The sequence below is a fragment of the Passer domesticus genome, chromosome 17, assembly GCF_036417665.1.
Source record: "Passer domesticus isolate bPasDom1 chromosome 17, bPasDom1.hap1, whole genome shotgun sequence".
Taxonomy (NCBI): Eukaryota; Metazoa; Chordata; class Aves; order Passeriformes; family Passeridae; genus Passer; species Passer domesticus.
The window spans coordinates 7,803,282-7,830,682 of record NC_087490.1 but is presented as its reverse complement, the minus strand read 5'-3'; the positions used below and the strand labels follow the sequence as shown (position 1 = coordinate 7,830,682).

General features: G+C 47.7%; 1 long non-coding RNA gene across 4 annotated transcripts; it reads right to left on the bottom strand.

Annotated features, from left to right (window-relative positions):
• Positions 1–3,856: 3,856 nt before the first annotated feature.
• On the bottom strand, positions 3,857–26,996 carry LOC135282764 (uncharacterized). Of its 4 annotated transcripts, XR_010348808.1 has the most exons (5): positions 26,687–26,996; positions 22,290–22,374; positions 19,421–19,529; positions 4,613–5,180; positions 3,857–3,998 (listed from the first exon to the last, which is right to left on the bottom strand). It is a non-coding gene; the product is annotated as an uncharacterized LOC135282764 (long non-coding RNA). The 4 variants fall into 4 exon arrangements; XR_010348807.1 differs by having other exon boundaries at positions 3,857–5,180; XR_010348810.1 differs by lacking the exons at positions 3,857–3,998; positions 4,613–5,180 and adding an exon at positions 17,210–19,028.
• Between the last annotated feature and the right edge of the window lie 405 nt (positions 26,997–27,401).

Here is a 27,401-nt window from a genome sequence, read left to right as displayed (position 1 = left end):
GCCACGTTCCTCCTGTGTGAGCAATCCCAGCCTTGCTGCATCTGGCTGGGATGAGGCTCAGTTGCTGTCTGACCAATGGAGATGTTTCCTAGGGATGAGAATTTTTTCGAGAGCTTGCAATAAAGCAAACTGCTGGAGGCAAAATAACAAAACTGGGAGTATGAGCTCTTCCAGTGGGTCAGCTGAAGCTAATGCTTTGAAAATAGCAATCTTTCATCCAACTGCATCTCACCAAAACATTTCCAAGACAGATATCAAGCAACCTGCTACAAATCACCCAGGAGCTTAGGTTAGAGCTGAAATTCCAAGAAAATCTGAGCTCAGGGAATAGTGGCTGAGCTCATACGTGGGAGAGTAGACTTATGCTGTAAAAGGTTATTCTGGTGCTCAGTAACAGGGAGGGAAATGATCTTTCAAGTTAGAGATTTCTCAGCTGAGGGAGGCTGTTGAATAAGCCAACACCAAGGCTCAGAAGGACATTTGAAGGAGCTGACTCCTTACAGCAGAGTGCCATGCAACTGGCATTTTATTTCTAGCAGTTGAGCAAAATTGCAAACAGCTGGCGGATTTTTGGAACATTTTAAAACATTTCTTTCAAGGTACATTATTGCTTCCTTAAAAATAAATACACATGCCACACATTCCTCCTTTTGCAGATGCAGTGAACGTGTGTTCCAAGCACCAGCTATTAGCTGTGCTACAAAATCCCTGTGCTACAGTGGTGGGACTCAACTTTAATTCTTTTCTTTTTTTCCTGAAGCCTGGTAGTCTCCCTATACCAGGTGAACAAGTGCATATGGTAAAGGAGGAGAGGGTGATCACAGAACAGTTGTGTTATTATTGTTTTCTCCCTCCTGAGGCACAGCCCCTCAGCAGAGCATCCCAACTCAGCAGGGAACCAAGAGGGGGTTTCTAAAAGGTGACTGGAAAAACCTCATTACTTTATGCATGAGGGACTTGTTTCAAACGCTGCTGTGAGGACTCCCCAGAGGTGCTAAAAGCTAAGGATAGATTACAAAAACTGTGTTCTTGCACGTGGAGGCAGGAACTGATGACTGGTCTGCTCAATTCCCTATAGCCAAGGTCAGGAATAGAAAGGCAAAAATTAAAATCTCAGCTCATAAATTGTCTCACTGCATGAATATTTTGCCTCCAGTTAACACTTACTGCTGCCTGTCCCCAAATCCTTCATCTGGCACTGCTGAGAACACAAACATCCTCTCCACCACACAAGGTTGTGGTCACATTTCCCTTCACAGAGAAAAGCAAGGCACAACTTCCCAAGGATATTTCTGGGAATTGCAGCGAGGAACCTCAGAGAAAGAAAAAAACAATTCTTATCTCAATTGCTGCACCTCTTGTTGTTCACAGGTGGAATGCATTGTGGAAGATTGTTTACCTGAAGGGAATTGGTAATTGGATTCTGGTGTGAGTGTTTGGATTCATTGACCAGTTGAATTCAGGGGTGTGTGTTGGGACTGTCAGCTGACAGTCACGAGATTCTGTCAGTGGAGTGCAGTTGAGTGCTTGGCAGATTCAGTTTAGATGTAGTATAATACAGTATAATATAGTATAGAATAATATAGTAATATTATAGAATTATAATTTATATAATATATATAATTATAATGTATTATATCATAATAAAATAATTAATTTACCTTCTGATATCAATGGAGTCAGATGCATCATTTCTCCCTTTGTCAGGGTTGCTTTGCTTTTACTGCACAAGGTATCTCCATCCTCCAAGCACAGCCCTGTTGTGCTCACCCTCCCCTAGGTCTGCACTGGCTGCATCCCTTGCCTACCCCCCTTCCAGTGCAGAGGGAACAGATGGGAACAAGCACAGACAAGGTGAGGCAACCCCTCCAAGGGGAAGGGCACGGAGTCAACAGCACACAGCTGCTGGGAGCACTGAGAGCAGTGGGGGATGTGGAGCTGCACTCCGTGCATTTTAACACGGTCTCTAATTGAATTCATTATGAGAACCACATCCCCACATCATCAACACCATACGGTATTTTGCAGCTGTGGTCGTAACTCAGCTTCATCCGAAGCCGGCAGTGGCGAGGAATGAGCAGCAGCAACGGTGTCACTTTGTCAAAGGCTCTTGTGCAGGGTATGGATAACAGGGAAGTGCAGGCAAAGTCAAGAGGAAAGTTGGGGGCTTTGATTTTCTTAATTTTAACGGCAGTTTTGATATATCAGAAGCAGAGACTCTTTTGCATATGGTCACATTTTTTAAAAAATTGGTAAATAACAATGTAAGTGCAAGGTTAGTGGATGTACCTATGGGCTGTGTTACATCAGGGACAGTTCCCAGACTGAGCAGTTCCAGGATCTGTTGTTGTCACAGGGCCATACCACATTCAGTCCCACTTGTCTTCCCTCTTCTCCATCCTTTCCTCTGCTCTCAGAAAACAACAATATTCAGAATGAGAGACATGTTGGAAACCAGGAGTGAGTCCTGACAGTCCATGTGCTTTAGCAGCTGTTACCTTGGGATAATGAGGTCAATCCTTTCCAAAGTGAACTTCATAAGATCTCTGTTCTGTCTGGAGTGACACATAAGGACGTCACACAGCCCTCCTACAGACTTGGCACAACATGTGACACATTTCCACAGACTTCAGTTAACTAAGGCCTCATGGAGTTCTCCTACACCCATGGGCCCAGGCAGGGACATTCCAGGGTATTTGGGGTCTGTTCCCCCACTCACAGGGATAAGGACATGAGGGGCAGGTGGGTGGATGTTACAGGACTCTTTAGAGGGCAATGACAACACTCTCTTTTCCATCATACAGCAACTAAACACTGACATTAACTTTACAATGAATATTTGGTATTTCTCCTATTTCCTAGGGTGTCAGTCTCTAGAGACCTCCCCTGCACTGTGCACGTGAGCACACTTGCACACACTCATCTCTCTAAAATAACTCCTTCTTGATCCACACCATTTAAAAAGCCTCACAGGCAGTGGCCAGGCTCCTTTCTGTCTTTGTCCTATGATAAAACTTTGTTCAGCAAGCCAAAGGACAAAACCCCTGGAATTTCATCTTGGCTGATCATCCCTCTTTCTTCTCCCTGTCTCAGAAGTGCAGTTGCTTCCAGCAGCTCTGCTGCCTTGCCTCAGGAGAGGGTCTCTTTAGGAGGAAACCACAGTTCCCTTAAATTGAGAGGGGGCAGAACTGAAAAAAACTTGGAGGTTTGGCAGGTCTTAGATCTGAAGCTTTAGTATGAGTCTCTCTAAAGACTGAGAAAAGGAAATTTCACAGAATGGGTGTTAAAAAAAGAAAAAAAAATCTGTAATCAGTCTAATTTGATAACCAATTTGTCACAGCCGTGCTCTCACCCTTGCTTTTGAAATGAATGTTGTTAGGAGACAAATGTCAGCAAGCCGGCCTGGAGTGTGAAATCCATCACAAGCACAGCCACCAGATGTGTTGGCTTTATGAACTTTGGATTTCCTGAACCTCTTGGTTAAAAAGCATCTGTCTCTATAACTTGAGATCAGGAGTGGTGAATTCAGCAGCTAACAATCAAGTCGAAGCTGTTTATTGAGAAGTTTCTTATTTCTTAAGAAGTTTCATCAGATGAGGTTATTCATCATGGAATACATGCTCCATTCAAGCAGTTTGAGACTTTCCAACAATTATTTGGTACCAGACTCACTGGATGCAAAATACTCTAATATAGTTATCATTTCCAGGTGCAAATGTTCAGTAATGAACCCAAACTTGTCTTTTGTTAAAGTCTCACAGCTGAGCTTATGACATTTATCAATCTCTAGAAGCACACACTTCTGATGCAAACTATAAAATTATCCATTTGAGGCAAATCCTAGATCTTCATTGGAAAAGGCTTGATTTATATGGTTGTAAAACTTTTGCAGGAAGCATACAGTTTTTGACTTACAAAGAAAGCTGGAAAGAGGAAGCTTCTTCATTTGCAAATTCAGCGTTCAAGATCAAGAGCAACATTCTTGTCTTCTGACTTCCCTATAAAACCATTTTAACATCACACTGAGCTACACTGAGAATGTACCCATATTTATATAGAACTTGCTGGTATTTCTATCATACCACAGTTTAAATTCAGCATTTTAGCTCATGCCTCCTCTTGCTCACACAGCACACACAGGACATGTCCCTTTTTTCCAAAAAACACTGGAGTGTACAGCTTCCACAAAAAAAAAACACTGGCAAAGCTGCCCCAAATCCAAGTTCAGTACCAGGTTTGCAATCTTCTGTCCAGTAATATTTGTTACAAGCACACATTTACACAAAGCTGCCTGGATCCATATAGGACAGGAATTGTAAGTTTTAAACATTTTCTTCTCAAATTTCTCTGCTGTGGTCAAGACAGAACAGCTGAACTACTCGTTCATCCTCCCTAATTTAATTCCTTATGTCTGGGACTGAGTGGCACAGGAGGCATCCCCTTCACATCCCCGAGTTTTGGGGCTGGATGCATTTCTTCCAGTGGGAGAACATGCTCAGGGAGGAACTTGCTCAGCAGCACCAACACCACTGAACGAGCCCCAGGCTGGGCACTGCCACAGGTGCCACCACAGTGTCCCAGCACAGCCCTGCCCTTCCCATTTTTCTCTTACCTTCTTTCTGCTCTGGGTGATCATTCCTGCTCCAAAAGGCAAGAAAAGCACCGGAGATGCTACTCCTTGTCCTGTTTATCTGAGAGCCCAGCACAAAGGCAGTTCAGGAGCAACTGAACTGTACTGTAAATTGATGATCAGGCAATAAAACTGTCTTTAGATAAGTAGAACAGTTTGCATACGCCTTTGTGCGTGCACCTGCCTGTTCAGCCAGTCATCACTCATTTCACAGCTCATTTCGCTGACTGTGGTCTGCAGGTTTTATCTCTTTAATTGGTCAAACAATACACACCTTGTCTCTGCACATAAAGTCCAGTGCTAACGTGTGTGTCTCCTGCAAGTTGGTGGTTTGGCTCTCTTTTAATCAGCTCGAAGTAATGCTGAGCATTTAAGGTGGAGTGGTTTTTTTGGTTTTTTTTGTGATTGTTCCCTGTCTGCAAAGCAAATCCTCAAACTTCTGCAAGGGTTTTGATTCTGGCCAGTCTTTGAGAGCCCACATCAGTGTCTGTTGAAGCCCAGAGGCAGAGTCCCTTTGATGTCAAATGGCTTTGGGATGGACCCAGCAGGGCTAAAATGAAAAGACAAGAAATGTGAGTTCCCCTCCATCCCAAGCAAGGAGTCTAAAGTAGAACAGTGTAATAGCAGAAATGTATCAGTTACCCTGCTTCAGGGAGTTTCTGTGGGAAATGATTGGGATTTTAAACTCCCAAGCAGTCCCAGGCTTTAGCATCTCCAGCGAGGCCAGCAGAGTTAATGCAGTTACAGCCTTGGCTTGAGGAGAAGTTAACACCAAGAGCAGCTGAAGCTGCCCAGGCAGAGCCGGGGCCTCCAGCAGCGTGTTCCCCCTCCTGCTGCACCTTCCACTGCTCCCTCTCCCAGTGCTCCCAATCCCATCCTGCAGGGCACTGCACAGTCCCACAGGGGGATGCAGGGGATGCTGCTGCTGCACCATCACCTGCAAAGGGACTTTGCACCACCCAGCTCTGCCTGAGGCTCCTGCCTGAGCCACCAAGAACCAGGACAAGCAGCAGAGGACGAGGCTCTCTGGGAAAGGATGAGCACCCATCCCTGTGGCAGTCTGAGCAGCAAGGCCGGAGAGAACCACTCAAAAACACACACACCCACACAGGCTTTGCAGCATGATTAGTTTTTGGCGAAGACACACGGAATGTAGGGGGGGAAAGTGCTGTCTTTGTTCGAGGATGCAAATGAGCATCTTTTTTAGAAGCTGAGAAAGAGCCCCGACTAACCAAAATTGTGCATTGACTGAAATAAGCCAGGCTGCCTTTCAGATGTAGACTTCAGACAGAAAATGAAACATATCAAAGTGTCTGATTTGACGTGGCTTGCAGCTGCAAGGCAAAGCGACTGTCCCATTTTTTTCCCCTGAGGCAAACACTCAAGATTTTCTTGATCTTATCTTTGTCTTTCTATAAGTCTTTGAAAACCATCTGTAGAGATTCATAAAGGGTATTTGTGTTTTAAGTAAACTGCAGAAGTGATCTATACGGAACAGATGGAAACAAATCAAAAAGCTTAACGGGATGCAGAAAAACAGCAACACTTAGAAAAATACTAGATATGGATGAGTAGGCAGGTTGTCTCCCATTTGTATTGCATTTGGTGTGGCATCTCTTTCCCGGAGCTCTCTCTGCAGCCCGCACACTGAGCTCTCCTCACTGTCCTTGCTCACAGGCTGCAAAACACTTCCCTGGCTGCGTTTGCTCTTCTGGACAAGCATCCCTGTGATGGGAATTGTTCAGCTCCTTGGCAGAGCCCTCCTATCCGCCCGGAGCCCTCAGTGCAGCTCCCTCAGAAATAGATTGCATTTGACAGCAAAGGGTTCTGATTTTTCACGACTTGCCAAAACACTTCTGCACAGGGAAGGTGGGGGAGAAAAGTGCTACAAATCAATCTCGGCGTGCCCGGGGATCCTGCGGTTGTTTGTTTGTTCCGGGTGATGTTTTTTTCTGACAGACGATTTCAAAGAAGCACAAGACTGCTTCCTCAGTACCGGCTTTTCGTAGAAGACACAATAAGGTGCAAAATGATGTGTCTTACTGGAGTGAGTGGGCGTTAATGGGACTTCCTGAGAGTACTAGCAAAACCCACAGAGAAAAAGAGAAAAAAACACCAAAAAAATTTTCCCGTTGTTTCAGCTCCAGCCTTGTTTGTTCTGTCCCCATTAGTCAGAGCTCTTCGTGCCCAGTTTGGGGAGGATGCTGTGGCACTGCAGGGGAGCATCAGCCCTGCTTCAGATCAGTCATTGCAGTGAAGCTGTGGCCAAGGATGGGTTTTGCTCAGGGTTACAAAGACAATTTGTATATCAGTGTGGCTCTGACTTCACAAAATTCCCAGCAGTTTGTTGGGAGAGTCTGGTCCCTGCTAACACAAAGTCTGGACTGTATAATCTCCTCCATAAATTTATCAGCTTCCATCATAAAACCACTCGGACACAGGGTTGCTGCACAGCTGTTTCATAACCTCAACCCTCTGGTGGCAGCAATGCCTGTTTTCTTTCCAGCTTACATGTATTAATGGCCAGTTTGTACCTTTATTTCCCCTCTCCTTTTCCTTTCTTTACTCACCAGTCCCTAACAGGCCTGAGGCAAAGGTTAAGGTAAATTCCAGATGGGAGACCCAGATGGGGCTGGAGAAGGCTGTTGGAGTGACATCAAAGCACTCCTCCACTTTGTTTCTGTAGGATGTTACATGATAGAAGTTCAAGATAAATGTGTGTTTCTATTGAGCTACTTAATTTATTATGAAGCCAAGACACAGGTCCTGCCTTAAGAATCTCAGGAGGTGAGTGTCCTTATCCTGCAGTCCCCAGGACAGGTCCTCAAGAAGGACATTAGGGACAGTCCTGTCCCTTTAGACTAAGACTCTTTGGTTGGGGTCCCCAGACACACTTCAAATGAAGGAATGACAGGATATGCTTTGGCCCCACATCAACCTTCCCCCACCAAGATGAAAGTCCAGCAGGTTCAAACTGAGCTCAGGGCTGAGCTCAGCGCGGACCCAGATGTGTTCCCACTGCTGTCAGAGGGAATTCATCTTTGGCTTTGCTAGAGCTGAGCAGGACAGTGTCAGAAGCATCTGAAAACTCAGTTCTCCTCTCTATGCCAGGAGGCAGGGCCAGAGCAAGCCATTGACATCCCTCCACTCCCTCAGCATGGGCTCAGGCCAGGAGCAGCTGTAGTGGGAAAGGCCCTTCCATGTCTACCCACCAGCCTCCAGGACAATCACTGTGCTGTGCTACCCACTTTTATCCCCTCTCTCTTTGATCAAGGAAATGAAGCATTTTCCTACATTTTCCTCTGCCCCTTCCAAAGGGGTCATTGCCTTCTGCTCAGTCATGCCAGCTTCCTTCTCCAGAGGGAACAAGCCAATACTGATTTCCACCCTTGCCCATCAGGCCACACTCATGAGACCACGTGTGGATGACATCTGGGGCACTGTCACCATGAACACACCCACTGTCACTCTGAACACACCCATTTTCATCCTGAACACACCCATTTTCACCCTGAACACAGCCATTTTCACCGCCTCTGCCGCTTAGCCAGCTCCAGGCTCTGCCTCCTGAGCAAAGCACAAGGCATCTCATGCTGTCATCACAATGGCCCTTTGGTATTTGGGTCCTTGTAAGTGCAAATTCCCAGTTCTATCCATCTACCAGCCTGGAGAGCCTTGCATGCAAAAATAGAGGCAATACTGTGACTGGTATTTTTAGAAGGGGAATGCATATGTAAATTATTCCCCTGAAAATGTCTCTGTGCGTCAGCCTCTCCCCTGATTCAGAGAACATCCCTTCTATCTTTTCCTCAAGTACACGCTGCTTACAGAGAAGCTTAACATCTCAGGCAGAGAAGGTTGCTGCAAAAGTGATTCATCTATCACATCCTTCACAGCTTGGCTAAACGGGAACGGTGCGAATCTCTGCCCCCAGCCTTGGCTGCTCCAGAGCTCCCGACTTCGCTCCCATTCACAGCTTCGAAGGCGAGGAGCGCTGCTGGCTGCCTCACCTCGCCGGCCCCAGCCTCCCGCCGTATGCTTCCTGCTGAGGATGCAGGCAGAATCCAGACAGGCCCATCTGCCGGGAGCTTCTTCCCGGCCGGAGCCTCGGGGGATGCGGATGGAGCTGTCCGGGCGGCGAGGAGCCCTCGCTGCCCTCCGCAGCATCGCACCGAGGATCCCACCCGTGATTCCTGCATACAGAGCATCCCACCTGTGATTCCAGAGCATCCCACCGGTGATTCCTGAGCATCCTGAGCATCCCGCCCGTGATTCCTGAGCATCCCGTCTGTGATCCTGCATCCAGAGCATCCCGCCCGTGATTCCTGAGCATCCTGAGCATCCCACCCGTGATTCCTGCATCCTGAGCATCCCACCCATGATTCCTGAGCATCCTGAGCATCCCACCCGTGATTCCTGAGCATCCCACCCGTGATTCCTGAGCATCCCACCCGTGATTCCTGCAGCCAGAGCATCCCACCCATGATTTCTGCATCCAGAGCATCCCACTGGCCAGACCTGAGCCTGTTCCAAGCTGTCCAGCCCCAGGCAGGAGAGGCATCCCACCCATGATCCTGCATCCAGAGCATCCCATCCATGATATGCATCCTGAACATCCCACCTGTGAACATCCCACCTGTGATCCTGCACCCAGAGCATTCCAGTGGCTCAGTCCCCAGCAGCTGAGGGGGGCTGATCCCACCTGTACTCAGCGCTGGTGCTGGGGAGGCTCCCAAGAGGAGGAGGAGGCACTCCCAGCTACCAACACACACAGCTGTGTTTCTCCACCCCCTCACGTCCCCATCCTGCATCCGTGCATCCTGCCCAAATCTCCTCTGGTCCCAGAGGCTGCTCAGCAGCTCAGGCAGGGCAGGAGCTGTGCCCAGGCATCTCACAGTGCCCTGAGCTCTGGGAGGTAAACAGCCCAGCCCTCAACGTTACGTTCCATCACTGTCCAGAAGCTATTAGAAGGCTAATTAAAATGAATAAATCACTTAAGTATTCAGAGTTCATATCCCATTAATTCAACAGTGCAAGATACAGAGGAAAAGACAAAGGCTGAAGAAAAGGCCAAGGACGCCACAGAAACGTTCTGCAGTGTGGATTTTTTTACCCTCCATTCTTGTAATACAAAAGATAAGTCTGTCTCCTGGCTTATCTAGATACATTTGTAAAGATTAAAACCACACTTCTTTGCCTTTGCATTCTGCTGTAAATGATTAGCCCTTGGTATCGTTAAGCAGGCGCTCTGCCAGCCCCAAGGTTCTGACTTAAGCCACAAAAACAGGGAAATTCAGAGGGGAACCTGCTGCTGCTGTGAGGAGCAGCCAGGCAGGCAGGACACGGCCACTTCCTTGCCCTTGCAGGCAGATGGGGAGATGGGCCTGCACAAGCAGCCTCAGCTCTTCAGGAGAGGCTGGCCCCAATTCTTGCACCAGGAAAAAAGAGCATTTTCCTGTCTATTGGTGCTGTTTGGGAACAGGGACACTGGTACCCAGGCAAGGGAATATCTCCCACCTGGAGCAGCCCAGTGACCTCACCTCCAGGACTCCACTCTGGCTTTGAGGCTGGCTATGAGATGGGAGCAGCAGTTTCCAAAGCCTTGGGCACGACCCAGGGAGGTGTCCCCGCAGAGAAACCACTGTCCCCAAGCACATCCTGAAAACCCAGCTCAGCAGGAATGAGCAGGCTGCAGGAGAGGACTCAGGTAGCTCAGAGGGTGGGAAATGGGATCACACCTTAGAAAAGCCACTGAAATAGCTGTTGCACAGCCCTGCAGCCTGTAAGACCTGGATGTTGCTCTGCTGCAAAGATCTGTTTGCAATGGTTCAGTGTGAGGCCTTAGGGAAATTCTAGAGTGGCTCTGGTGCCAACCCCACCTCACACTGCCAGGTTTATGCTGATCTATCACCTTGCTTCATATTCCTTTTTTAAAACTTTTTTTGCAGGCACCTAGGTCCTCTCTGTCTCCCTGAAAATATTGCTGGGTCAGAGAAATTCAGCTACAGGCAGCCTCCTGAAGAATGGCTGTGCTTGTACCCCAAAAGCCTCTACTCACAGTCCTATGGTTTGGAGCTGAAGAAAACCTAACTCCAGGAAAGGCATTTCTTTGTCACATTCCAGACCAGCAGAAATTAATGTATTGGCATTAAAAGTCCATGAAAAATGGGGTTAATTACAGAAACGATGACCTTTATATACTGCAGCTCAGGCATGGGCTGCTCTCATACATCATCACGTTAGGAAGAGCCACTTACTGACACACAACAGCAAATAATAAATAATAAATAATTAATCCATCAAACTAAATTGAACTTTGTGTAATGTAGTCCTGACAAAGCGTAGATTAATTTACCTAATCCATCATCTGTTAATCCTTCATCCCTAAGAAATGCACGTAAGTGCTACAGCTGTGTCATTCAAGTCTGTTCCTACAGGCAGGGTGATTCAGGTACAGTCTTCCTGAAATCCATCAACTGAATTTCCCACCTTTAGCAAATACTGCCAGAGCTTTGCAGATTTCACATGTCAAAGACGGATAACTGGAGCATCAGAAATTCTGGATTTATGAAACCACAAAAATAACAATCAGGGGTTTGTATCATCTGTAACTAAGAGAGTTACACTGAGTTTAGTGCATTGTTTGCACTATATAAATAATAAATGTTAATATTCAATGTTAAAGGAAACTGGAGCTGTAACCCATACTAGTAGATCTACACAGTAAAGCTCATTGTATAAAAGTTCATTGCATAAAGAGAATAAGGCTCTTGGTAAAAAGAGGAAATGAAGGGGATTTCTAGGTTTCAAATGGATTTTATTGAGTCTTTTTAGGGTTTTTGCAGCTGTGGGAGAGGTAACAGCATAGCTGGGGTGCTGTACCTGGAGAAGACACAGAAGTGGTGGGTGTGCCCACCTTACTACAGATACTGGAAATTGGCAATGTATTACTGTAGCCACCAAGTGCAAAATGGTCCCAGAAAAGAACAACCACTTAAGTGGTTGTTTTATTGCACTTAAGTGCAATAAAATCTCCCAAACTTTCTATGGTAATCAGAAGCTTTTGTGTCAAACTCAGTTGAAGTCAAGGGTGCAAACCAGCAGCTGGTACTGAGCCCTGTAGCAGGACACAGGGAGGCAGGCACCCAGGAAAGTTTGCTAGTCAGATTAATCCAACTTCCCAGGTTAGTGAGGAAATTTGGTACAGAATTTAAATACTAAAGAAACCCAGTCATTTTTTCCCAGATGATGGTGAGCAACAAGTTCCACCTCAGTGGAAATACTCACTTACCCAAACCATTATTGGACACCAGAAAGGTGTCTACTCCCACACAAGAGCTGGAAATCTGTGTCTGATTTTAAACAAAAAGACAAGAAGCCAGTAATTAAATACTTTCCCTTCCTGTAACAGATTACTCCAAAGTCGTCTCCCAGTCTTGTTGTCCAATTTAATTAATTTGTTCTTTGCAACATTGCTTGCATTTGCTTTAACTGTCAAGTGACACCACGAAGTGACAGTGCCAAACCTGCCCAGAGGATCCCTGCAGCCCTTCTGCATTCCACATTAACCCTTTGTGTTCCCACTCATCTTGTGCATTGTGGCTGCTGGATCCCCACCAAGCAGCTGGGAGGGTGTGCGGGCCTGAAGGCTCCTTCCCTGGCAGAGGGACCAGGAGGATGCCTCTTGTGGCAAAAATCAGCAAAAATCCCAGAAAAATCTTGAAAAACATTCCAGAGATGGCAGGAGCAGCAAGGACAGCTGCTGACAGGAGGGTCATGTTTTACTGCCTTACTTGGCAGCAAAGAGCAGCAACTTGCATTGGTCCTGCCCCACTGCAGAAGTCTCCATCCCCAAGCAGTAAATATAACTTGAAGGGAAAAGCTTTCAGAATAGAAAGGCAGGACTGCTGAGTGAGAGACAACACAAACAACCTTTGCTACACCTCAGGGAGAGGGCACTGCACTCCTAATGAAGTCTCTAGGGTAGAATTGCAAATTATTAACATGCTTGCATGTAAAAAGTGCAGTACTAGCTGAAAGCTGGAAACCAAGGGTTAATGGAAGAAGCCACAGTCACCTGTGCAAATGCATATTTAATGTTCTCAGAGGACAACTATGCCAACTGCTCAGCAGCCAGGAACTCTTTCTTAAGAGCTACTGTTATAAGCTTCTGATCTAGCTCATAAATAATCATCAAATGAAATGATTTGCTGAACTAAAACTTCTCTGTTCTTCCTCAGCTCCTCTTCCAGGTCTAGGAGAGGAGAGGGACGCGGCAGAGCTGCAGGAGCTGGGGCTCATGTCACTGTGCACCGGGTAAAATTGTCCCTTGCTCTGCCAGGGGCAGTGTTGGCAGCTGAACCTGGCACACGGATGTCCATGGCTTGGATTTAGGGACAATCTCAGGACCCTCCTTGGGTCCCAATGGCCATGTCCATACCTGGGACCTGCCCCAGGCTCCTGCCCTGCACAGCATCCTTCAGGCCCTGCCTCTGCCAGGCTGGGAAAAACTTATCCCAAGGCAGTGATGATTAGATTATTTCCCAGACTTTCATCTCAAAAATCCCAGTCCGTTTTCTCCAGCTATCCTGTTACTCAGGAGAGCCAGACTGAACATAAATTGACAGCCAAGTGTTATATGATTATCACTATACAAATAAATGTCATCACATTTAAATCACAACCCAATCTAACTTTGAGGTCAGCCCTGCTTTCAGCAAAGGTTGGACTTGGTGACCCCTTGAGGACCCTTGCAACCTAAATTATTTTTTGATCTGGTGGTTTTTCCCTAGGAGAAATTTCCATCTCTTTTAACAGAAGTAATTTATTGCAAGCCACAGGAAAAAGAAAGTTTCATAACAGGTACCTCCTGTTTTGAAGCTGTGTTGGACTCAAAGCTTTAGGAGAAATAAATACATTTTAAAGCCATTGGAGCCTTTAACAGAGGGCACAGGTTGCAATCCTGCAGCACTCTGCACAAGGCAGGCACCCAGTTCCAGTGCTGGCACAACTGCTTTCATATCCACTGCCATTTGATTTTATAATGGTATCCAATTACCTTTCATAGCACAGAAGACAGACTTAAAATATGCCCCACATTTATTTTTTTTCTCTTATTACTAAACCCAAACTTGCTTGTAGCAATTTACAGGCTGCCCTCCTCCTCCTGTGAGCACCAGTCAGCTCCCAGCAGCGTATTTTCGGTATATTTATAAAACTTTGGGGTCAGATGGTTATAGTGGTGGGGACAGCCCCTTGCTAAGAGACCCCAAGACCTGTCTGTCCCTCTTGCCAGAGCCAGGGGTGTCCCCAGAGCCCCCCTGCTCCCCCAAGCAGCGGCAGCTGCTGCGAGCATCAAGCCGCGCTTGTGTCGGGCTTTGATGCTCCCAGGCGGAGGGAGCTTTAACAGCGCGGTGGAGTGTTGTTTTTACACAAGATTTATCAGCACAGTTAACACACCGCCACGGAGCTGCTCTCCGAGCATGCCCTGCATGGCAATGAGCTCTGGCAAGCCCGGCTGCTGCCGCAGGTACACGCTGGCACTCACCTTCAAAGGGCTTTCCAAGCAGCAGAGCAGCAGCATCACCTCCTGCTCCCCGAGGAGAGCCTGGCTCTGCTGCTGGGAAGGCAGGGAGGAGCAGAGGTCGTGGACTGGCTTTGTGATGGGCTTGGGATTCAAAAGAGATGTAAGTATCTTATTTTCACACAGACGTTTATATAGGGCTTACACATTGTACTGCCTGGAGGAACCTCGCGCTTCGGCGGCTGAGACTTTTGGTGGGTCAGGATGTATTTTATCCTGAGCTGTGTAATTTTTCAATATCCAACAGGATGAGATGCTCTGTAAAACAGAGTTCTCAAGCAGAAGCTTTGTTGAATTTTAACAGAGACACATCAATGAGTCCACATCTGAGATCCTAGGGAGATCAAACAGGAGGCAAGAAAAATTACAGGAGAAAGCATCTGGGATCCTTTGGGAGGAAAACTGTCAAAGTGTCACAGGAAAATATAAAGTTGATGGGTATCAAGAGGTCATCCAGTCCAGTGTTTATAAACCTTTAAAAATCACTTAACTCTTTAATCCAGAAGACTACTTTGTGCACTACTGGCACAACTGCCCCACTTGCAAACCTAACCAGGATTTGGACCAACTCTGAAACACATTTTTTTTCCTTTGGATTTCTTTTTTAATCTCCTGCAAGATTTATTCCTTCCTGGTTGTTTTCTGAGCTACCATGGGAAGTTCTGTGAACACCTGGCCTCACCTTCCAAAGTCACGGGTGCCATCAAAACCATCCACACCAGCCCAAGACAAAATGCTGTTCCCCTCAGCGACCTCCAAGCTCCATCCCACACGTCACCCTATCATCTGAGATCAGGGCTCCTGTGGTTTCCCTGCACAGGGACAAATTATTTTACAGGCTTTTATAAGCAGAGCATCCCTTTGTATAACTCTTGTCAAAACATCCCCAGTTTCTTCCAGTCAAAGGTGGGATGAGCAAGTCTAACAAAAGCAAATGGGTCTTACTGAATTTGCAAAGGAAGATTGTTTTGAGACACCAGTCATCCTTGGGCCTCTGTGGGCAGCACATTTTACAGATCCAGCTGTGCTGCCAAAGAGAAAGGCCCAGCAATTTAAATAAATACTATGGCTGTAATCCTTGTCACTCACTGTCCTGCCCAAATGTGACTGTCTTCTGAGCTACCCTTTGCTGTAGGAGAGGCTTATCAATACCAGGCACTGAGACCAGATAATTTGTGCAGCCTCTGCACAAGATCCTCCTGATGTCACCCAGAGCCAATCCCACCTCTCCTAACTCTTGGTGCAGAACCCTGGGCCTGTAACCATCCACCCACCAGGACACACAGCCTTTGGGATGACACCAAGCAGCTGTTTTCCATATCCATACACAAAACCATCCCCACATCGGGATTCAAAGCCTTTGATACGACACCAAGTGCGCTTTGGGGTTGTTTTTTTCCACATATTTGGGCAGATAGGAGCAAGCATTTCCCACACCTTTCCCACACCTCCTCCCCGGAACAAGCCCAGCCCATCCAACTCCTTTCCCAACCACAGGAACCGCAACCCTCTGTGATTTGTGTACGTAACTAATGCGCCGAGGTCTGCTTTTTGTTTAAATAGCTGTGAAAAGCAGAGTGTGTGTTTTACCCAGAGATATATTACACTTGATTAGCCGGGGCGCTGGAGCGCGAATGCTACAACAGGAGACGGACGTGCCTAAGCAGCGGCTGGAGCCCGCGCTCCGCACCGCGGGGTCAAGGGAAAGATTAACTGTATCTGACTGCCGTGTCAAAACACTCAATTGCAGCATTTAGAAACCCACAGAACTAGTTGCCTCGCTCCGCAGAGCAGATTTATTTCCCTCCCTGTAGCTCCCACGGAACCAAGCGGGGCGGTTGGTGGGGCCAGGTTTGCTTTTGGTGCCTGGCAAAGGGCAGGGAGAGCTGAAGAGTTCAGGTGGAGATGGGAGGCTTTCAATAGCTTCAGAGAAAAAAGTAAATCTAGGGGAAAAGGTGGTGATCTTTCAGTTGCCTCTGGTTATGGCTGACCCACAGGCAGGTGTGTAATTCAGCTCTGTAAGTCACCTGGCTAAACACTGCTTTAATAGAAGAAAAAATCCCATTTCCCTGCTCTTCAACACATGTAACACACATAATAACTTCTGGTTTGCACTCAAAAACCTTGTGAAAAACAAAGTCCTACTTTTCACGCTAGGGATGTTTGGGTTTTATTGCTCTGTAGAATCCTAGAAATATGTTTCTGTGCAAAACAAGTTGAAGGTGACCCCCTCAAGAGAGATTCCCAAGGGAGCCCTCCCACTTCAAAATCAGCATGTTTTCAGGATGCTGTGTTTTAAACTCCTGGTTAGATCTGGAACTGCACATACAGCTCTTGAAGTGCAAGTCTAATCCTTTTTATCTCAGTATACATCTCCACTGGAAAAGATTGAGTGATGCCCAGTGTGAGCAGACAACTGCAGCGTGTGGCCACTGGGAATCAGAATTTGGACAACTGGGATCACCACTTAAAAAAACCAAATCAAAAAAACCAAACCAAAACGAAAAGAACAAAAAAGAGCCCCATCATCTCTTCATCTTTAAGATACGTATGACTAGGGAAAAAGGCTTTGCTTCCCTTCTCCTCTCAAATTCAAGAATTTTTTCTGGGTATCCAGACTCAATTCTATCCAATTTACTTCATATTCTTCCATATCAATCTCAGTGGTCATCACGTGACGTTACTGACAGCTTATTCCTCCCTATTTCATCTGTGGTTTCAGCATCAAGACCAGGACTGGAGATGTCACCAGCATTTAAAGAAAAAGGTGCCAGACATCCAGGGTCAGTGTCCCAAGAGCACATCTCCTCTTCACCACACACACTGCAGGTACTTTAAGGAGCTATTGCTCCTCATGTTCTTCAAAAGCAGCAGATTCTCTGTATTTCAAGCATGTAAGAGCACTCTTGTTTCCAGGGGCAGGCCCAGTGCATCCAAGAGGTACCAGAACAAGAAGAGTTCATCCTTCAAAGCCTCCTAGGTGCTTCTTAGCCTACTCCAGGCCCTGTGGACTCCCCAGCTCAAAGCAGCCATGGTTCAAGGGTTCCTGCTCTGCTCCCTGCTGCACACCACAGCTGTGCCCAGGTTAGCCTGGCAGAAGACACAGACACGACTTCTCCACTCAAGTCACAGGAATGTTTCTGGGTAGAGACTGTCTGGATAAACCAGATGCTTCAGCACCCTGAGCTATGCTGCAGGGGTGCAATTTTGTTTTTAAACTGCACTTAGTAGCGTTCTGACTTGCAGGTTTCACTTTTTAATAGTAAACACGTTCTGTAGGTGCCAGAGAACATTTCAAAGCATTTCAGTGGAGTCCTTTTACCTCCACAGCCCGGGGGCACATACACTGAAACAACAGCTGAAATCCAATTACTGAGGAATATTCCCAAGTGCATTTCCATAGGTAATTTGTTCGTCTGTTGGAACATGCAAAGTGATTTTTCTCCACTTCTTGATGCTCTACCATAGGCTCCTAGGTTGAAAATTTCTATCCAAATTGCTAAGTAACTACCACTGGAAGGGAATCCACATAACCAGGGGAACAACCTGCCAGCACTTTCCAGGACCCAGCCCTCACCTTTGATTTGACAGGAAGTTCATCAGCCCAGAGCCACCAGAACCCCTGCTACCACCCAAGTTCTCATTGCCCAATCGGTTTGATGCATAAAGACATGAGAAGCCTGAAAGTATTTTTCCTTCAGCATCCTGTTTATTGATTTAGCAAGGAGCTGACACAGATGTGCAGTTCCAGAGACAAGGCGTAATGCAAGCCCTTCATCTGCTGTCACTCAAAATCACACAAGCTGCCTGCTGCCATAAGGGGAGGAGTGGCCACCCTGCTGGTTTTGGGACTGCCAAACAACCCAGCCAGGAGCTTTGTCCTCATCAGGGAGGCACCCCCAGATTGCCACCACATCTGTGCTGTATGTGCCATCCCAGTTCATCAAACGCTGTGCCCAGGAAGCCTCCAGGTGCTGGGTACACACAGAGACAGCCACAATGTCCTTCCCTTCTCTCCATAGCCAAAGAAAGGGAAGTATGGCATGAACCAGCCCAGAAACCACCAGTGTGATGGCCTTGCTTGGGGTGCTCTCCCTTTCTATTGGGAGTACCCACACCTTCATCCCAGGGGAAGAACTCCAGTTGGCCATGTCAGTAACACAGGACAGGTTCAGAGCATGGGCTGGTGTGCAGTGAGAGTACCTCACCCACTCACTGTCATCCCCACTGGTGAAATATCACTGGAAATTGGTCTAATTTCAGAAAGAGGAAACAAAAATTAAGCAGACAAAGTTTGGGTCAGAGTGACAAGGAACATAATCAGAAAAGAGCATAGATGAACTGCCTGTGAGTTAAAGATAATTCAGGGCAAATTAAAGCATCTGAACTCCTACTGAGAGCCACTGATTTAGAATTATGAAGTTAACTTACAGCAATCATTTTCTATATGAAAGCAATTATGGATGGGTTAAAAGCTTCTGTTATTATGGATTGTGTATGGCTGCCACAGAGGGTTCAGTCTCCCAGGATGAAATTTTAGCCTTCGTGAAAAACTACTACATCCTGTATGCCAAATCTTGTTCACCCATCAGAAAGTCATTGAACATCAGACATTTTATTAACCAATGCAAATGCAGACAGCCAGGGAGAGGTAGATAGGGAACATCCTGCCCGCCAATAAAGCACATACACACAAATCACCATGGTTCACTTCCCAAAATAATCACACAGGCTCAAACACACAGCTGTGATGGATGGCAAATTTCCAAGTCTTAATGCATCAGAAAGCAGAACCGTTGTTTGAAGTGGTCATCTCTTGAGGGGAAGAGAAAAGTCAGGGGGAAAGCTTGTGAGAAACCTGCAAGCATGGGAGCAGCCTGGTGGTGCCTGCAGCAAGGTCACCAGTTTGGTGGCAGCGGCCTCCTCCTTCTGCTGCTCCCTGGGCAGAGCCTCCAAAGCAGGAGCAGGTCCCACAGGGAGACAGAGGGATGTCAAAGAGCAACACCCCAGCTCCCGCTTCCACCTCTGGCAGGAAAAATGGGGCACTTGGGGTTTGGGGGCACAGCCTCTTGTGGGACAGGCCATCCTCATCTCCACAGCCCCCCAGAGCTCCAGGAACAGCCCCCAGCCCTGCCTGCCCCCAAACCAGCCCTGGCCACTGGGTCACATAGCAACAGCTCACAAATGGAGCTGACGAAACCACTTACCAAAACAATCTATTACACCGAGCCTCTTCCTTCTCTTCATTCTTAATTGGGCTTTATTTCTTGTTCGGTGTTTTCTGAGCAGTTAAACGAGCTGACAGACCTTTTGTTTCTGGAATGAAAATGAGATTTTGACTGCAATATGCATGGCAATGAGCTGAGTGTGCGAGGGCATCTCCATCATGTGTCTTTCAGGGCTGAGATTTGGAAGAGGGGGGAGAAAAGGGAAACCTGTCCAAGATCTGTTGGAAACCAAAGGTTCAGAGGTGCTCTGTGTAGGTGCAATGGTGTAGATTTTTGTATTTCTCCTGCTGCACAGGCTGTGAGAGCAGGAGGAGTGTGGAGTCACAGCCAGCCTGGCCCCCATGCCCAAGGAGCAGCCCTGGGGCACTGCAGGCATCCTTCAGCCAGGGCAGAGAAGCACTTGCTGCTGCACAGGGGCCAGCAGGGGCTCAGCACGAGGCTCTGATGGTCAGCATGGATCCACAATTGACAGTTACAACAAATGCAATTGAGCAGCTAAACTCAGAGGGCTGTGATAACAGCGCTGAACCCAGCAGTGCTGCAAAGGCAGGAGGAAGCAAGGCTGGTGCATAATGCATGAGGGGCAAACCCAGGGCACTGACTGCAAGGGCTAAACGTGCTTACAGAGAGGTGGGAGGCAAAGGTCTCACTGGATTCAGTAAAATCTGAGTCCTAATGAGGAGATAGGGCAGCTCATTGTCATCACACCATCCTCCACTCCACCTTTCCTGAGGACACCCCAGGTCCTGCTCCTCTGGCTCACCTTAGGGCACAGATCCTTTGGCAGGAGGATCAAACAAACCCTCACAAACCCTCACAGGTACTTCTGTGCTCTCCTGCTCATTTCAGCAGTGCAAGAGAATCTCTATATTGGCCAAACACAGCCATCAGTATCTGTGGGTGAATGAGGTGGAGGCTCCTCATGGTTTTCCCAGGGCCATGCAGAAATTCTATGGCAAAGCACAGCTCCAGACACTAAATGAATAATGGAGCATCCTCCCTGCAGCTTCTGGGAAACTTTCGGTGCTGGTTTCCTGGCTCAAAGGTAAATGTGACAAATAAGTGAAACAAAGCTTTGCATTCCCAGAAATCCCCTGCTAAGGTGTCTTTGGAATCTTTGTGACCACCTCAAAAGAGCTGTTTAAAGTGGTATCTTTTGGGGGGAAATCCCCAAAGTGGCCGTAAAAACTGATAAATAATCACGGGAAAGCAACAAAAGAAGAAACTCCATCTTTTCCCCTTTCTGCTCATCTTTTCTGTGCATGTTTTTCATAGCATATTCAACACAAGAAATGGCACCTATTTAGCACTATTGATCCAGCTTACTTCAGTAACAAACCACATTAAGTTAAAATCAATACCAGCCACTCTTAAACTGATTTAGGAGTGTCCACACAAAGGGGCTCACACCAGTTTAGACAGATTTGCTTTGTAACCAATTTAGTTAAAACATGCAATCTAGGGACTGATCTGTGCTGTGAACAGCTGGGAGGCATTAATTCCTGGGGTTCAAAGGCATCAATTCCCAAGTGTCATCAATGGCTCTCAAAGGACAGGATATGGGAAGTGTCACTGACAAACATCCATTTTCTTGGCAAAACATACAGGTCTCCCTCACTCCAAAAGCCAAAGAGAAGGGGGAAACCAAAAAAAAACCCAAATCAACCTCAGAGTTAATTTTATTTCTACAGCTCAAACTTTGCATTAAAACAAAAAAGGCAAACTGAAGCTGCAGGAAACAAACAGCTCAGAAAGCTGTTTTATTTCTCCCCATGGAATATTTAGTCCACAAGACACATGACCTGCAGATCCCTGTGCCCACTGTAAATCCAGCAGCACTGGACTTTGCAGCTCAGGTTCCAACCAAGTGACCAGGGTCGGGGAATGCAGCCTGAGGAAGGGTTTGACAGTGCTGCTTGTCACAGGATCCTGCTGCTGCCTGAGCACCCGAGGGTCTGTAGGGGAGGCTGAGGGGAGCCCTGGGGAGCACAGCCCGGATTCCATCACACACCATGACATCAGGGCTGAGCAGGCTCTGAATCTCAACACCACACAGGGATCTCACTTCAGAGGAGATGAGGCTTTAGTGTTTAGTCAAGCTCAAGGGTCTCCATCAGACGTGATGCCAGGGAAAGGCTCCAAGACAACTTTTGGTGTTACCCATCCTGGCCAAAGGGAGGGAGCCCAGGCCCTGTGAGCTGCTGCCACCCCTGTGAGGTTGCCTCAGCACCCAAAAAGTTGACACATGATAGAGAAATCAGTATAGACTATCTTAGGCTTGAGCTTCAGAGGGAAACCATCAAAAGTTTGCTCAGGACTTGGGAAGTCTTGGAGCAAATGACTTTGGGCAGGAACAGCTCTGATTCATCTATAGCAAAGGAGAGAAGAGGAAATCAGGCTCCTCATCCCATGCTTTTTGCCTACAATGTCATAAAAGTATTGCCTTCAGAGAGCTCTTTTACACCTTGGAGAAAAGCATGGAAAAGCATCAGGCCAGTGATGCTTGTTTGGTGAAAAAGCAGGTCTTTAGGTTTGAGCTGTCCCTGGGTTTGTGGTGGTTACAGCCACGGGCTGATCACAGGGCACCCACACAAGCTGTCAGATCAGCAGAGCAATAACCCTCAGAGCCCTTCACAGCTACACACCTCCAGCCTCCAAACCCTGTTCTTTATTCCTCCTTTCTCCCCACTCCTTCCCTGCAGCTGCAGGCACCATTTCCCATCCCTGTTCATTACCTCGGGAGATCAGGATCAGCCAACCCACTAAAAGCCTTCCAAAAGGCAGGAAACACCACACTTCATTGCTGCTTATCCACCTACAAAATATGCATGTTCAGGCATCTTCTCACCTCAGCTGCTTTTAAACCTGCCACTCAGAAGTGGTTTGGGGCTTCAGTTTCAGGCTGTAACTCTGCTTTGTGATTTTCTGGATACCTGGAAGAGATGTTGAAATGGTTTTCCCTGCTGTTACCAGGTAATAATTTGTTTCACAGAAAGAGTCAAGAGTTATATTTATGTTGCCGAATTAAACACAGGAATGTTTTGGAAATAGAAATAAACCTTTTTGGGTTTTATTATTTATTTTGCTTTAGAGCCTGAGGTGCTAAAAATTAGCCTCTGCTGTTCCATAAAAGTATAAGGAATGGGTCTTTTCCCAGAGTAAATGAAATAGGAAAAGAAAAAAAAATCACTTTTCACATTTTGCATTTTGCTGCTGGGTGTAGAGCATTCCTAAAGAGGGCAAATCCTGCTGAGATGTCCTGCCTGGGGTCTCCAAGGACAACAGGCACTTGGATCCCAGAGCCAGGCAGGGTTTGGTGCTTGCACCCCAAGCTCCGGGGCGAGGGGTCGTGTCTGTGGTACGAGGACATTCCCACAGTGACTGCTCCACCCCACTGGGCACCAAACCCCATCCTCACACTGCAGCCAAACACCTCTGGGAGCAGCCAGTGCTTTTGCCCAGCACTGCACTGGGCACTGAAACCCTTATTCAGCTGGCAGAACACAGCCCCAGTGACCCCAGAGGGCACAGCTGGAGCTGGGAGCTGTCACCAGGCTGAAGGCTGCAGCTGAAAGGCAGAGCCAGGGCTCTGTGAGCCCAGGGTGACAAACGGCCACCAAGGACACCCAGCACGTGGCTGTGATTGCCATTGGGGGGTCATGGGCAGGGAAAGGCAGCATGCAGCTCACATGGCCTTTTAAGGCCTTCTCTGATGCAGAGAAGGAGAGAAAATCCCTCCAGTAGGTGCTCTGTTGCAGGGAAACATGAATTAAGATGCTTCCTGTGGTGAGTGAGTACTTTCCAAATCCCCAGATCTGAAGAGAAAGCCCAGACCCTTATGGGCACAAAGGCCACCTTTGCAGAAGCTGCTGCTGAGGAGGATCCTCACTGCCAAATGCTAATGCCAGCTGCACTGGTGGTGGTGAGAGGGTGACATTTGGTCTGATCTCTTTCTTTTCAGCTCGTACACACATTTTACAGTGCCAAGGGCACTTTGCAACAGGAGGACTTAAAACCCAGTTGCAAAATATGCTGCAAGCAGTGATAAGAAATTAATCTATTTTCACTGTCTAATCTAATGTGTGTGGCAAGGCTCCCACCACTCTGCTGGACCCACTCTGAGCTAATCTGAGAGAGCCCAATAAGCTCTGCCCAGGTTGCTCTGTTTCTGTTTTCATCAGAGCCACAACAGGAGCTGGAAGGGGAAAAACCTGCAGTGCTCCAAAAAAACCACCCCCAAGCCCAGCATGTGAACCCCTCACCAGAGTTTTTGGTGTATAGACCCAGTCCTTAATTCAGTTTCATTCACAGAAAGTGCCACAAGCCAAGTTGGTTTTGCCTGATTCCAGAGAGAAATAAAAGTATGTTGGGGTTTGTGGTTTCAAAGGAAGCATTAAGTGCCTATTGACCACATCCTCCCAGTCATTCCTGCTAGGAGTTAAATTCACATGACCCTCCCACAGTGCCCTCACAGCAAGGTCTCACCCAAGGGCTCAGGCTTGCTCAGGGTGCTGTGGGGGCTGGTGTTCCCATCCCTTTTGTGTCCTCTCCCCCTGTGAAGGTCCAGTATTACCAATGCACCCCAAGGCATCCCTCAGGCACAGCACAGGGAACTGCAATTGCCTCTGGCCAGCCAGGCAGGAAGAAGATGAAGCCAAAGACTAAGAGACGAAAGGTGGTCAGGCTAAGGCACACAGAGAGACTTCCTGTGCTCATTTTTTGTGTGATTCAGGCTGATGGTGCAGCAGGGACCACAGGACAGGCAGAGGCTGTGTTTGTGGTCACAAATCCCCCTTCCTACCATCCTGTCCTGTCTCCAACCTGCTGAGCATTCTCAGAGACACAAAAGCTCCCCTGTGACTATAAATTCGTTCTGCCCAAGGGCCAGCAGAGCCTTGCTCCTCTCCCCACACGTGTGTCCCACGCAGGGACACCAAGGAGCCTCTGTTAGTGTGAGCTGCCACACGCACAGATCTGACCCCAGGAGGGCTGTGGGGATGTCTCCCACTTCTCCCCTGCCCTGGGGGCATTCCCAGCCCAGGGAACAGGGACAAGCCCAGGTCACTGCACTGGAGCTCAGGCCAGGCCCTGGGACAGAGGGACAGGAGCCACCCAGCCCTTGTGCTGTGGTCACAAGCAGTGGTCAGCTCGAGGGCTCCTGGCTCTGTTTGCAGCACTGCCATTGATGCAGCATGCTCAGGGATTAAGAAAGCAACTTTACCACATTCTGGCAATATGAGTATTTTTTTTAATAAATAAAAAAAAAAAATCAAAAAGTCATTACCCAAAGTTTGTTTAATCAGGATTTGCAAAGCACTGAGAGATACTCAGGCACTGTTAAGTGCAGACTAACATCTCTAATCACCGAGTGTCAAGATGTACAGAGCTGCCTATAGACATGAAGAGGCACTTAGCCCACAAAAGCCCCCCCTGTTCCACTGCTTCTGGAGTACCTCTGTGAGCCTGGAGCTGGGTTTACCAGGAGATGTGATGCCTCCAGATGAATGCATGGGATTTGAATGCACCTGGGATGGGGTTTCAGCTGGGTGACAGCCAACAGCATCAGGCCACCATGGGCCAGGGGCATCTTTGGGTTCTCAAGCTGCCTTGGCTGCTGAAACACAGTGCTTAACCTTTGAGACAGAGCACCAGGGGAACAAGAGCATCTCCAGCCACCCTACCTCAAGACTAAATCGGATCTTCTTTTCCTTACCTTCAAAGCAATAAATGCAGGAAAGGATTTATTGCTTTTTAACAAGTGCCACAGATCATGCATTTCATTAATTTATGCGGGAGGTGGGGGAAGGCGAAGCCAGTTCAATAAATTCTCCCAGACTATTGCTTTGAAACAAACAACTCTGCAGACCCAGCCTGTGGATGTCACAGCAGAGGCTTTTATCCAGATGAGCTATGTGTTCAACAGGGTGAGTAAAATGCTTCAAGAAAATGAAAAAAAAAAAAAACAAGAAGAAACCCAAAGAGGGTGGAGACAGTGGAGCCGTTCTCTACAAAAGGCAACGTATCACTGACACGTTGTTTGAACTCCCAGTGGTGTATTAAAAAAATAAAAATAACCCCCCTCTGAACCACAGCTGCATCCTTAGCTCTCACTGCTGTGTTATTTTAGCTCGGAGGGAAAAACGACATTGTTAATGCCATTTTCTTCTCTCTTCCCCCCCACCCAGAGAGGAAAACGCGTTTGTTTTTCTTGCAGTGTTTACCATGTGGATGGTGCAGCTCCACTCCCTTCAGACTGGGGAGAAAGGGAAGAGTGTTTGGAGAGGGGTGGCTGCAGGGTGGGATCCTTCCCATCTGATTTACTGGTCAGGCCAGAGCAAATAAAAGGGATAGTCTTTCCCCCACCCTGAGCACAGCAGGGCTGCAGATGTGAACAGTGAGTACAAAATCCCGCCTGAGCCCACAGCATTTCTTTGACAATAGAAAATAAATAGCTCCATATTTGTTTATTTAGTTAACTTCACTTCTGAGGGATTCATTTTGTGCTACTGAAGAGGAGGAAATAGGGATGAGATGAGGCTGGCTGAGCAGCCCTGCAGACCCTGCTGCTGCTGACACCACTCCTTGCCACAAAGCCTGATGTTCTCCTGACTGTGCCACCCCAGGGAAATCCACAGGGATGTGGTGCCAGCCCTTTGCTGGGCTGTCTCAAGGTCACCAAACATCCCAGGAGTGATGTCTCCAGGGGAAGATGGTGCTCACAGGGGACACAAAATGTCCAGGGGCTCATTCCCGCTTTGCCCTGTTTGTGACCAAGCACCAGCACTCCAGCTGTGACCCCTGCACAGCTACACAGGGTCAGCAACACAGACCCAAACTGTCAGGGGAGAGCCTTCCATCCTTTACCTGATGCCAGGGGCACCCCAACAATTTGTGCTGTTTCCTGCACATCACCAGTGCAGTGAGGGAAAGGAGCACCTTTGTGAAGGGAAGGGTGGACTGGGGTGGGATGAAGCCAGGGTGGGACAGGGAGTGTGATGGAGGAGAGTCCTCCTTTCTCCACATAAACAGCTGCACCAGGTCAGAAACACAAGAAAACTGAGGGAGCAGGGGCAGGAGGATGGAGCAGTAAAACATCAATCAAAACTGCCCAGTGGTTCTGCAGCAGAGCCAGGACAAGAAGCACTTTCTGCTGGCACCCCCTGCACTGCTGGTTTCCATTAGGTTATGGCCTAAGGACTGGCACTTGAGTTGCACAAGCTGCAAACATCCCAGCTTCCATTTTACCTTTCCATCTCGTGTCACTTCTCTCTTACAGAAGGAAAACCAGAGGCAGACAGATAGCAGTGTGTGCAAACTCCTCCTCACCCTCGGCCTCCTGAAGAACATATCAAACAATCTGACACCAGCAGCTCAGGCACACACTGTTCTCTCTCCCCACGCTGCTCTCAATGACATCTATCAGGCACAAATCTTTCCCTTGCACACCTGTTTCTGAGTTCCAAATCAAAAGCATCCTCTTTGCTTAAAAATAAGTCCCAAACGAGCCAAGTAAGCAAGCCACAAAGTCAGCAGGCCCTGCTCCTGAGGGGGAAGGACAGACAGCTCCAAGGGTGCTCCAGGCCCACTCCAGGCCTCCTTCAGGATTAGGGTCAAGCAGAAATTCACCATCAGGTTCATTAATGTACCTGGGGGTCAGGAGCAGCAGGGCAGCTCTGGGGACCATCCTGAATTATCCCTGTCAGGGAGACACTGACCTGCTGGGGAGGAACCTCCCTCCAGAGCCTCATGGAACACCCCCTGGCATTTTAAATGTGTGTTCCTCTGGCCTCCTGGGAGCTGGTCGTGTGCCCTCCAGCCCAGCACACCCCATTCCGTGGTTTTTTAACACCACTACCACAAAGGTAACTCAGTGTAGACACACATTCCTGGGATTTCCCATTTTCATTCAGGGTCTGTGTCTCTTCCCCGAGCTCTGCAGAGCTCCTGGGCACTGGCAGCC